Source organism: Gobius niger (genome assembly GCF_951799975.1).
Source record: "Gobius niger genome assembly, chromosome: 8".
Classification (NCBI taxonomy): Eukaryota; Metazoa; Chordata; class Actinopteri; order Gobiiformes; family Gobiidae; genus Gobius; species Gobius niger.
In genome coordinates this window covers 19962521-19975091 of record NC_136859.1, presented here as the reverse complement: position 1 = coordinate 19975091, position 12571 = coordinate 19962521, and the positions used below count along the sequence as shown (strand labels likewise).

At 41.3% G+C, this 12571-nt stretch overlaps 1 protein-coding gene across 1 annotated transcript in view; it reads left to right on the top strand.

Annotated features, from left to right (window-relative positions):
• Positions 1-12571, top strand: part of trmt11 (tRNA methyltransferase 11 homolog) — a 94134-nt gene that overhangs the window by 49503 nt on the left and 32060 nt on the right. The gene's annotated exons all lie outside the window — the stretch shown is intronic.

Sequence of the window (12571 nt, the reverse complement as noted above, 5' to 3'; positions counted from 1 at the left end):
CACATCGATATGTCACTGCGTCTCAGACTGGCATAAGCATGTGGAAATGTTTGTTTCTGTGTAATATAATCCACCGTTGGAAAGATTGCAGCAAAACCACAATTTTAGATTTGAGGAATAATTCTTCTGCACTTGGCCCAAGACATGAAATTCTCCTCATTTCATGTCATTTCAAACAAAGTTCCTTGTGACCCCATGTTGACTCTCAAATAAATGAGACTCAAATTCATTTCCTGTGTGGAATTAAAGACGGTATTTCAGACAACTTCAAACAATTTCCTAAAGCTATAAGTCAGAGGTTGTGAAAAGATATTTGCTTATTGTGCCCATTTATTGCAAAGTTATGCATGAGATATTGTGGGACTCACCTCACACTATACAAAAGGAGAGCAAAACAAATTTCATTCCACTACAGGAAGAAAGCAGGTCGTTAGCAATGCTTTACCAGTACTTGAAATAGTAGTAGTAAATTCAGTATTATAATGTTAAAGGAACAGGTCACCGTTTTAAAATACTGATGCGTTCTTACCTGAGCTTAGATGAGTTGATGCGTACCTGTCTGGTCTTTACGCGTGCGCTCAGTCACACAAAAAGAGCAAAGATGTTGTTAGCATTTAGCCTCTCCTCCTCTCCTCTATTGGGCGAAACATGGGTGAAGTTTGAAGCGACCAAGCTCTTCCACGTTTTCCCTATTTAAATATGGTTACATGAAAAGTTACACGATCCAAGTCTAGTTACATAATATGAAACATTTCGATTTTCTGAGCGAATAAAAACTGGAACTATATTGCAAGGCGTAAAAACACCTTAGGAGTACTTCGACTTTACTGTGCGGATGTTCCCCTTTTTATCCGCTTAGAACATCGACATGTTTAATTTTGTGTGACTATACTTGGATCGTGTAACGAATCACGTAACCGTATTTAAGTAGGAAGAGCTTGGTCGCTTCTAACTTCACCCCCGTTTGGGTCCATGAGGAGAGGAGGAGAGGCTACATGCTAACAATATCTGCAGTCTTTTTGCGTGACTGAGCGCACGCGTAAAGACCAGACAGGTACGCATCAACTCATCTAAGCTCAGGTAAGAACATATCTCAGTATTTAAAAACGGTGGCCTTTTCCTTTAATACTGTATAAGCTCAAATTTGAAGGGCTAATTTCTCTAGGAGATCAGCGTTGACAATAGCCTTACTTCAGTCTAAATTGTCATACCCCTTTTTGATTCTACCCCTTCGTGAGAAAATTTTTGAGTGTATTGTTCAATACGACGAATAATTGAGATGATTTGGAGGTCCTTGGCTCTTTCTATTCAAAATAACTCACATCTATGGCATTCATTTTCACTACTATTTAGTACTTCTCACCAAAAGTAACTGAGTAATTGGTCTACTGTATGGTGAAAGTAAAGCATTACGGGACAAATGAATTGTGTTATAAACAGATCAGCATAAAAACACTCACCAAATTAAGACAAGAAGTGCGTTACTTTCAAACTATTCTCATTAGAGCTCGTCAGAACCAACACAGCACATAATGCACTGTAGTCGAACAAATAAGAAGGTTTTTAGCTGCATGAGAACGAACACATTTACCAAATGTACGCAAATATCTGAACACATGTGTAGGCTAGATGAACCCACATGCAATGTAGTTATTAAAAAAACACGCACCTTTAATGATGATCACTGCTGATGCCTCAAGGCTTTTTAAACCACAGGCCAATTCTCCTTTCCCACTTGCATTGCCAACTTTAAATCCCAACAAAATCAGGCGTGCCATAAATTATATGTATCTTCATTATAAACTTGAGTTTTTGGATGAGACATGAGGCAACCACCACGTGTTGCTGAACCATTAAATGTCAAAGAGTCTTTTACCCTGATTGGTCAGCTTTACTGTTGATCTCTCTCGAAGCCAATCATTCTCCCTATCTTAAACACTTCCAGTGGACGGGGAAGACAGAGAGTCGGGTCTGAAAAAGACATTGTTCAGTGCGTTTGTGAGTTATAATAAAGTAACTACCTGTGATGCATAGCCCTCACAACTCCCAACACCAGACAGACCGTATCTAGAAAATGACAGTGGCAATGTCCTCCAGCTTTGATGAAACTTAAGCCACTGAATCCCCCAACACAAGAAAACAACCTTCCACTATTGGGCAGATTTTGGGAAACATTTGACAGACTCTTGGTTTAATCTTCATGTGGGATTCTATTCCTTCTGAATAAATGTGGTCAGAGAGATAAATGTTTACGTGTAGAGCCAAACACAGGCATTAAACATCACTGTAGGAAGAGTCACTTTACTCGCAGACAATACTTTGTTGAAAATCTGTCAGCAATCATACAGATTAGCTATATGGGCATGGACCTTGCTATTCCAAGTGGTTGTTTTGTGGTTTATGGAACACAATGGGGAGCCTTTATCATGATCATGTTGTATTGGAGAGTTTGCAGTTTGAAGAATGTTCTGCTTTGGAGATTTATGTTAAAGAAGTACTGAACAAAAAGTTTTTTAGGTATACTGAAGTACCTCCATGAATGCTTCATATAATACATCTTTCATTTACAGGAATAGGCCTTTTGATAGCATTTAGCCTCTCCTCATAGACCCAAACGGGGGTGAAGTTAGTTTAATTTTGTGTGACTATACTTGGAATGTGTAAACCAGGGGTGTCTTTTTTCACTGAGGGCTATCACTGAGGGACACATGCAGAAAAATATACAAATAACTGGGCCGCACTCAGACGAAAAACAGACATAGACATACATAAAAGATAAGTTGATCAAGTGCCGTATATGCTGTATATTGAATATGCTTAAAGTATTAATGGATTTTCATTTATTAAATATCTTTTCAATAAAAGCAAAAAAAAAAAAAGTATATTATATTTTTAGAATTTGCAGCGGGCCAATTAAAAGTGGGCCACGGGCCGCTGCTGGCCCGCAGGCCATAGTTTGGACACCCCTGGTGTAAACACTCACGTAACCTTCTAACTTCACCCCCGTTTGGGTCCATGAGGAGAGGCTAAATGCTAACAACATGTTCAGTCTTTTTGCAGGGCTGAGCGCACACGTACAGACCAGACAGTTACGCATCAACTCATCTAAGCTCAGGTAAGAACATATCTCCTATTCCTTTAATAAGTTCCTGCCAAACTCTCCTGTGAGATAATAATTTGCCATTGATAATATTATATTCTATCCTGCATGATTGTGAAAATACCAATTTTGGACTTCAACCTGAAATAGACTTAAACTTTCACTGATTTGATTTATTTAACTGTCTTTGAAAATATAGTCTTAATTCAGTTGCGTTCTGTTTATTTTATGGTGGTCTTGCTTTCTGATGTTGATGACAAATACTGAGATCATTTTAGGGATAATGTTGCTGCAGAAATGGGGAGCAGACCAATATACCCAGAAGTAAAATGTAAATATTAATGTTCCTTATGTCGATCTCTCTGAGTATACACTTGTAACTATAATGCATTAGTTCAGCTTACACAACCTTTTACTCTCAGTGGCTACACAACGTGATTAATCGTCTAAACAAAATGGCCAAGCCGCAGGAACATTTCAGCTGGTGTACATTTCATATTTGGAGCCAAAATATAAATCATATTTTTTTTTTTTTTTATCAAAGTCACATTTCCGTATGAGGTTTTCACTCGAGCGCTGAACCTGCCAGACAGCGGATATAAGTATGACGGATATTTGAAAGAGCAGCGTTCAAGTCTATTGTCACGTCCCAACAACATGCGTCCCGTGCGGTGCAGCGGGGAAGTAAACAGGCGCATAACTGAGAAGCCACTACGACTGTTTTCTATAACTCAAAACGATGCAGAGATCCCATTACAAAACAGATGGATTGAGAAACTGGGTAAGAAAGGAAGCCAGGAGCCGGGAAACAATCAAAGAAAAGGATTTAAACAAAGACGAGGAAACGTGATCTGAACGGGCAGAGCACCGTCCCGATTACGAGATGTCAAAATACCGTAAGCCGTAAAGTCTGCTGCAGGGAAACTTGCACTGAAAGCTAATTTATATACTAAACCACATCCGGTACTAAATCCACTAACATATATTCAGTAAATAAGTAAGGTAAGAATGAACGGGACAAATGAAATAGTGAGGGCGAGGGGTTGTTCAGTTTGCTTCCAATGTCACTTATATCCTTTTTTAAAACTCCATGCACCTACTCATACCCTCTGCCCAGTCTGTATTCCCACTCTCAGTGAATGCCCCCTCTGTCAGTGACCTCCAGTCTTCATGGTGGGTGCACTGCTAAAGAGCCCCAGAGGCCGGGGTCACTGCTCCTGACTGGCAGCATTCACTGATCTGCCTGTCCAGCCGACACATCGAAAGGGTTTTTAGTTACACACACACACTCGCTCGCAAAGACAAGGCGTTCAGAAGTTGTTTTTTCCCCCTTCTGTGTTCTCACTCGGACAAACACACGCTGAGGTCTGCCCCTGTGCTGACACAAATAAAAACAGTGCTCTTTCTAAATTGCCTGGTCAACAGTCTCGCTCAAACATAGCGAGGTGTTTGTGGGGCATGAGTAAGCAGCTCTGTGGTTTTTCCCCTTGAACAGATGTTACCTGCAACACATACCGACCCGTTTAACTCACAATGACATGTTCGCCCACTTCTGGTAACACTGGCCAAGAGTTTACGTTCCAGAGATCCATAACACCACCAAGCTGCCACCTACACCCCGCCACATGCCACCATAAGAATCGATTAGTCACATCAAATTGAAGACACTGTCAAATAACACATAAAAGACACAAGCTGGAAGCCAATTTAACCAAGATTTCCCTCTATTTCTGGACGACTGAGAGCGTACATAAACATCTCAAGATCAAGATTAAAGGCCAATGCTGAAACCCACCTGATTGACACAGCGTTAGCAATGCATTCTGCATTAGTATAGAAACAAAATAAGCAGCTCTATCTCTTTTTAGATACATCAAACAGATTGATTTTGGATTTCAGTTTGTTTTAATGCCTTCATATACAAGCATACATCTTCATTTTTCATTTGCCGAGCCATTTTCCTGCTCCTGCCTCGGACCTTTGAACCGCTGGCTCTGGTAACCCTACCCCTGTGAATCAGCAGGTGATAAATGATCATTTCTTTCCAGCAGACTATGGGTGGCTTCGTGTGACCTCGTTGCTCCACTTCACTCCCTCAGACAGACACCGAAACACTCTACGTTTATGCTCTCCTCCATGTTTTCTGTGTAATTGAAATATGCTCTCAAAACTCAATTTATCTGCTGTAAAGGTAAACGCACTTGAACTTGAAGATGAAAGTCAGATTTGTCATTTGAAAGTTACATGGATGGTTTTCACGTCTGGATTTGATACAAAACTTAAGCTCATAAACTCCTGTTTTTATAGTTTTCATTTTAGAGTAGAGTGATTTGGCAACCGAAAAAGAATCCCCCAAGAACTAGATTGACCTTTTAAACAAATTCTACTCCAAACCAGATGCCACAATGTTTGCTGATAGAGGTTGTCAATTTAAAAGCCTCATGCCAATAATTGACATTGACCATAGTGCGCATTGGTTGGCACCGGCACTGTGGCAACGCGGTCATGACACTCTCACCTCACAAGCTGACGGTCCAGGGATTCATTACCGGGTCAGGTGGAGCCTTTCGCTGTGGAGTTTGCATCTTCTCCTCAAGTCTGTGCAGGATTTCCTCTGGCCCCACCACTGAGAAAGTACAATGGGGTCCCCTATGGACTCTACTGGAAAAGAGATCTGGACTGTCGAGGTTAAAATAAAGTTTGAAATATTATTAATGCATTGCCCTACCTCATTTTGGGTAGAAATAATACACGGTAATACGATGCAATGTGTCTCAGTTAAATGTATGAATGCGTAATTTTACCATAACGTGATAATTCCCAGTTAAACACATTATGTATTGTGCTCATGTTTCCAGTGCACCTGTATGGGCCGGTATGACGTTTGCCCTTCACTATGCGCCTGTCCTGGGTGGCACGGCCGTGGGAAGCAGTGGTTCCTGGGACACACATTCCTGTCCCACATGGGAACACACACACACACATCACTTTCCCGCTCAGACACACTCCTCAGCCCGCCCACCTGGGACCGATGACCCCCTAAACAGCTCCGATTACCAGGCACTGACAGACAGACAGATTAGCTCTGAACAAGGTGCTGAGGCCTTCCCCGGCAGACAGAGGGAAAAGTGAGTCAGACAGACGCACAAGAAATAAAATGCAAGCAAAATGGCCGCCCAATAGACCAGGAAGTGATGATGTGGTAAATGGGACTCTTCGTGTGATGATGTATTATCACTCTTGACGAGGGGAACAACCGCTCTACTCTGAGCATTAGGGCGACAGTAGCTCAGATTGTAGTTGTTTCTCGCAGGTGCAGACTGTCATTGTGTCTCTGGGCAAGACACTGCCCAATGCAATGAACATACACACACAACGTAACTCTTACAACCAGACATTGCGGAATTCCAGAACAAATAACAGATATTTTCAAGACCAACAACAAACTGCCTTCAAAAACCACAAAGACAATGAGAGGCCCTTCTGTTATGTTAAGTGTGGCGAGTTTTCCGTGTTTCATTGTGTTTGTTCAGTGAAAGTCCCTGCCCATAGAGGAGATTTTGCCCTAATTAAGCTCCGTTTATGCAGTAGTAGAGGAGGTGATGACAGAGCGCAGTGTATTTGGACACATATTGTGGGAGCGAGAGAAAAAACAGCGTCTCACAAGGGTCATTGAAAGTGAGATCTAACAGTGAGTTTATTGTTAGCAAAGCTTTACACGATGCAGCAGATGTCCTCTTGACTTTGAAACACCGTGTCACACAAGAGGTTATAAATCGACTTCTACATTGAAAAGATGAGCATGGATTTGTCAGTGATGAGTATGGAAACATAAATTCACAAACTGCGACAAAAAAAAAGAAAAGAAATCAAGGCATTAATGGTTACTGCTCAAGAAAATCAGGCCTAGTAGCTGCCGCTGCCGCCCCTTGAGTATTCCGTTCTAGGTTTGATCCTGGGCTATACTATACAAATACTTCATAAGCTCCAACTGTATTTTGAGTCCATAAAAAACAGATTTAGTTGTTTCACAAAACGTCCCACAGTTTCATGGTTGATTTGCTGTCAGTCCTTATTGCTCTGTAAGTAAACAGTGGGCTGCAGTGGCAACACTTTTGTAAATGATTATATTTCTTTGGTCAGTGACTCAGGCGACTTGAGCCAGTGTGTGTCAACAACACAAAACAATACAAAACTGAGTCAAATACTTCAATTACAGAACAGCGGGTAATACAAGGTCAGGAAAGGGTTCAGCTTAGTATTCGCACCGTAAATATCCACACCTGTCGATTTTCATTGGCCCTGTCACACAATCAGAGATGGACAGAAACAAAAGGTTATGGCGACGTGTAAACAAACAGCAACCTCCCTCTTTCTCGGTACAGCTGAATTTTTTTGGCCTTTTTCCCGCAAACTGCATTTGTGGTTTCTGTGCTACACATTGTTTTACTGGATCCTTTTGTACGTCTTTGCCGTGTTTTGTGGGGTACGGTGGACGTTTTTACTTTGAGAGTCCATAATGGTCCTGAAGCATCTTTTTGAATTTAAACAAAAAGCTAGTTTATCAGCTAAACCCATTTGAGACCTACAAGTTTACACCTGACCTACACCTGCAGCACAGTGGAGGCATCACGTGAGGAGCTACAGGAAACAAAAAAGGACAAATGAGGAGGCATCCGGGCGAGACTCACGGCTAAGCCACACATGCCTTCTATTATTCTTGCTAATGGACATTCACTGGAGAATAAAATAGATGAAGTGCTAAGTTCTTCCCAGAAGACGGTGAAAGACTGTTGTGGAGCGGAGGGAGCTGCGCCGGAGAAAGAGGAAGGAGGAGGACCTGACCAGTGCAGGACACCACGCTCTGAGACAAACCCAGGAGGCGCTGCACCGTTTCAGAGGAGCACTAAAGGCAGCCAGGTTTCCTCCGGGTGCTACGGCTTCCTCTATCTTCAAAAACATAGGGGTCAGGTTGGCCCACAATGGCACAATGGCGGCTCGGTCGCAGTGGCACAGGACTAACACCTGAACACAATTCCGCTGTACGCTTGTACAATGACAAATAAAGCACTTACTTTCTATCATTGTGCTATAAAGTAAAGTGTGTTTGTGTTTTTGCTGCTGTAACCGTGCACATCTCTAAAACATAGCCGGTTCTAAAAACAAAAGTCCTGCCTAATCTAACTGGTGATGAAAAAGTGCCAAAAGTAAAGTCTGTTTCACAGCGTAGCATATTGTACATTTTGAGTACACTGCCTTTCGAACAGCGCACCCGTCCTCTGATCTTTTGGACCTTTACCTCTGTCCTCGCACAAACTTTCGCGCGTGGCGTTTGTAAGAATCTGTGGCATGCGCTGGTTCCTGCAGCATTGTGTTGTGGTTAAACACGAGTAACTTCAGCCCTTCAGAGTGTTTTTCCAGAGCTCAGACGGACAGACGGATGGAGCCACTCTGATTGATGCACGACGTATGGAGGAGAGTGAGAGACGGTGGGAAAGGTGTTAGGGCTTCATGCTCCATTTATTTTTGCTTTTAAATTGTATTCGCCCACTGCTTTGCTTATAGTCTTCAAGGGGGATGTTATGTTACAACAGTATAGCTGATATTCTGGTCTGCATTAAAAAAACAACATATTGACACTTTTAAGCTGAATAGTAACATGTACAACAAATGTGAACACGATAGCGCTGTATTGTTAGTTGGCTGTGGACTGAATGGGTTGCGTTGCGAGTGACTGATGATCGCTGCTGCTCTCCTCCTTCTCGTCTTATCACTTGGAACCGAAGGATAGATTTGAGCTTTCTCTCTGTTTATTCGTCAGAGATAACACTTCACCTCTTTCTGCGCAGCTTCTCTGTCGTCATTAGTACAATAAACTTTAACAGGAATTCAAGGTATGCCATGGGTCAAAACACAGCACTTTCTCAGTTTGCAAAGTTAGAAATGAGCACAATTGGACGGAAAAACAGTTTTGAGCTAAACCATACTGTATTATTCACTAAATAAACCAATTACAACTTTTAGTGGATTTTAGGTATACAATTTCTAGCAATACAGTATGATGGACAGTTGCATATAAGTAGTAAAAGTGAGTGCAGTAATGAGCATTCATAGTTAAAGTAGTCATATTCAAATTGATTGTACAATAACCAGCTCAAGGCAGTCTCCATTCATAAACTGCATGTGGATACATACAGTAGTCGTTTTGATCACTATGTGTAACACAAAGTGACAGGGAGGTTTCAAATCCTGCAGATCAGCACAGGAATGTGTCGGACACTGACTCTGTTCAGTCTAAGACTAAATGATGCTGATTACACACCAAAATATATCCCCAAACAGCAGGAGAAACCACAGTGAAGTCAGTGAAGGAGTCGGCTACACAGCAGCTTTGGCTGACCTCCACGACCAAAGAGCAGTTTATCTCAAATGTTCGGAAACAAAAACCTTTGAGTTGGCTCAAATTATCCCTGATCCAAACCAGATATGCTCCTAATGAGATGCAAGAAAAGTGCCTCTCGTTTGATGTAAAGTGACACATTAGGTTGAGTAGTTTGGTGTTCTTTCCCTGTGTGCAGATCAAATCTGTTTAAATAACAAATCACTTTAAAAGAAAGCACGTTTCATTATTCCTATTTAGAGCCACAGCAAAGATGAGCAAAAGATTTATTTAAGTGCGGATGTTGCCCATTGATATAATGGTGTGTCTAATTATGTGATCAGGCCTTAATGCATTCTGACGCCTGTCTTTCCGAATCCGCATTTCAAACACAGTATACGCTACATTCTGGGTTTCACCTCTCACAGAGTCTAAAACTTCCACATTGCAGTGTCATGGCTCTCAAAAAGTGTATCATATGTTGTTACCGCTGTATAATCACTCTGCGAGGGGAGTTACTTGATGGATTGATTAAGTTTGACAGGCTGTGTTTATCATACCGAACAATATAAATAGTTGAAATTGCCCTTTGTAAAACCGCAATTTACAAAACTAGATCATTTTTATTCAGTGTGAAGTAAAACTCAACATTTTTGTTTACGTAGCCAGGAAATTTTTTGCAGAGGTGTGAACAAGACTAAGCTGCATTTGATCAATGAGATTTTTTCAACTGAAATAATACGAAACTGTCCAAGCTGTCAGTTCAATGTGGAAAGTTTAGCGCTGTTGTGCATAAGAATAACTTCAGATGGACACTTCACAGAGCACTACAGCCTCATTAGGCCAGGGCACAGCCAATCACAATAAACAGAGCTGATTTCAAATATGGCCAGGGTTTCTGTGCCATTGTTCCAACATTTCAGCATATAATTGTATTTCACTATACAGGCACAGAATGCAGTGGAGTTGGAGACACATAACAGACAAGGAAGCACTGACTCACGGACTGGTAATATCTGAGCCAGAGATAAAAGAGGGACTATATTTAGGTGTTTGCATGAGCCATCATTCATCCAGGAGTTTTCCCATTGTAGAAAAGCTGTAACGTTTCAACCATGAAGAAATTTCACTCAAACCCACTCTAGTTGTCAAGTTGCTTAACGGCCTTTGCTCCAATTGAGTTTTTTGTGTCAACTCTAAACTCTGAAACAGTAAAGCAAAATATCACACAAACCAACAACTGCAAAGATATAGCAACACAACATCAGCATCAAAAAAGTGAGTCTGGCAAGATCATGTGAGGTCACTGACCAAAGAAACAAAAGACATACGTACACTACACATTACACCAAGCATTTTTGATGGGGTAATAGCAGAACTCAAGTGCTTAGTAAAACCGTGAGTGTCGCCTTCAATAAATGCCACTTTGATCAATGAAAGCAACTGATATTTGAGCGCAGTAAATCCCCGGGATGTGCATGAGTTTGTTATAAATGGGGCTGGTATGTGTGTGGACTGAAATTATGGTTAATATTTCGTGGTTCTTGGTTGTTTTGTATCTTTGTCTTGTCACAATCAATTATGTGCTTTCGTTCTCTACAGGAATCCGGTATCCCCAGTGATCCATTTTGTGGTAGAGCAATTGTGGATATTTAGGCCGACAGAAAAGGCATGTTGGTTTTCCTTTTGGTGATTTGTGCTCAGATCAGCTGATGCCTCTGAGATGGGTAAAAGAACTCAAAGAAAAGGATAAAAGGTCTATCCACGGAGACACAAAGCTCTTATATGACATAGATAGCCCAGTTTTATGAATTATATGCTTTACTTGGTGTGAAAGGTTTGAGAACCAACACCTTAAATAATAATTTGACCCATTTTAAACATCATATGGCAGAAATAAAATACTTTTACGCTTATTTTTTGCAGGAAAAAAAATAGATAAATCTTTGTACGTTAAATTCCCTAAACCACATCTTGGCTGATGCCTGTAAATTCTAAGAACCCACGCAGTTCGACTGATCGGCAAACCAGTGCTGCCTGGCAATCGTTAGATGCTATCATGGCATGTTTCTGCTAAAAATTTGCAGAAAATGGCCTGTGAGTAACAACTTTAAGACATTCCAGATTGTAAAGGCCGATACACGAGTACCAATCTCTGTTGGAGGAAGTATTTCCCGGCCAACACGCCGACATTAATGCTTTTAAATCACTACATGTGTCAGTGATTGTTGCTTAAAGGGTGAACAGGGTTTGACATGACACTGGGGGAAATGGACAGAGCACATCAGAGCTTCATGAAACATGGAGGAATCATTTTGTAGGGTAACACCAGGTCTTTCACTTTGTCTCCGAAGGACATCTTCAGCTAGGTCACTCTCTTAAGGGCACAACCTTTAACAAGATGGGCCAAAGATTTACACTGGAGAGAAATACAGCCCCTCCATATCCGACAGGTAAAAGGTAACACATGTGTGAGCCATGCACCTCAAGCTGCACACTGTGTTTGATATGACACTATGCAACAGGTGCTAATTTCACAGTTACAGTGTAGGCAGGTTTAGGCAGCATCAGGCCCGGGAGCTAAAATGCTCTGACCCTAAGAGGAAGAACAAAGAAGTAATAACATAATGTCGATTCTTTTGAATTCAGATAAGCGAGGACCTCCAGACCCCCATTTTAGGTCTATGTGATGTGAGGCTTATATTAGCAGGAACTGGTTTAACCTCTTAACCCCACCTGAACTAAGCACATTCTCTATTTTGGCTTTACCCAAATCTAAAAGCTTCTTGAAAAAAGTGTCAAAATAGCAACAAAAATTGGCCTAAAACGAGGATGAAAAAGCAAACAAAAACGTGGCAAAAAAAAAGAGGTGTTACACTGGCCCATGCTGTAAACTTATGGATTTGAGTAAAGCTGAAGAGGAGAAAATGCACTCGGTTAAGACGGGGGTTAAGTCAAACTCACACTTGCCTAATCCTGGTAAAGTACAGTGAACAATCTTGTCAAGAAACAAGGGCAAGGCAAGGCATGTTTATTTACACCACACATTTCATACACAAGGCATCACAAGGGGGAGATTGCAGAATCACAGA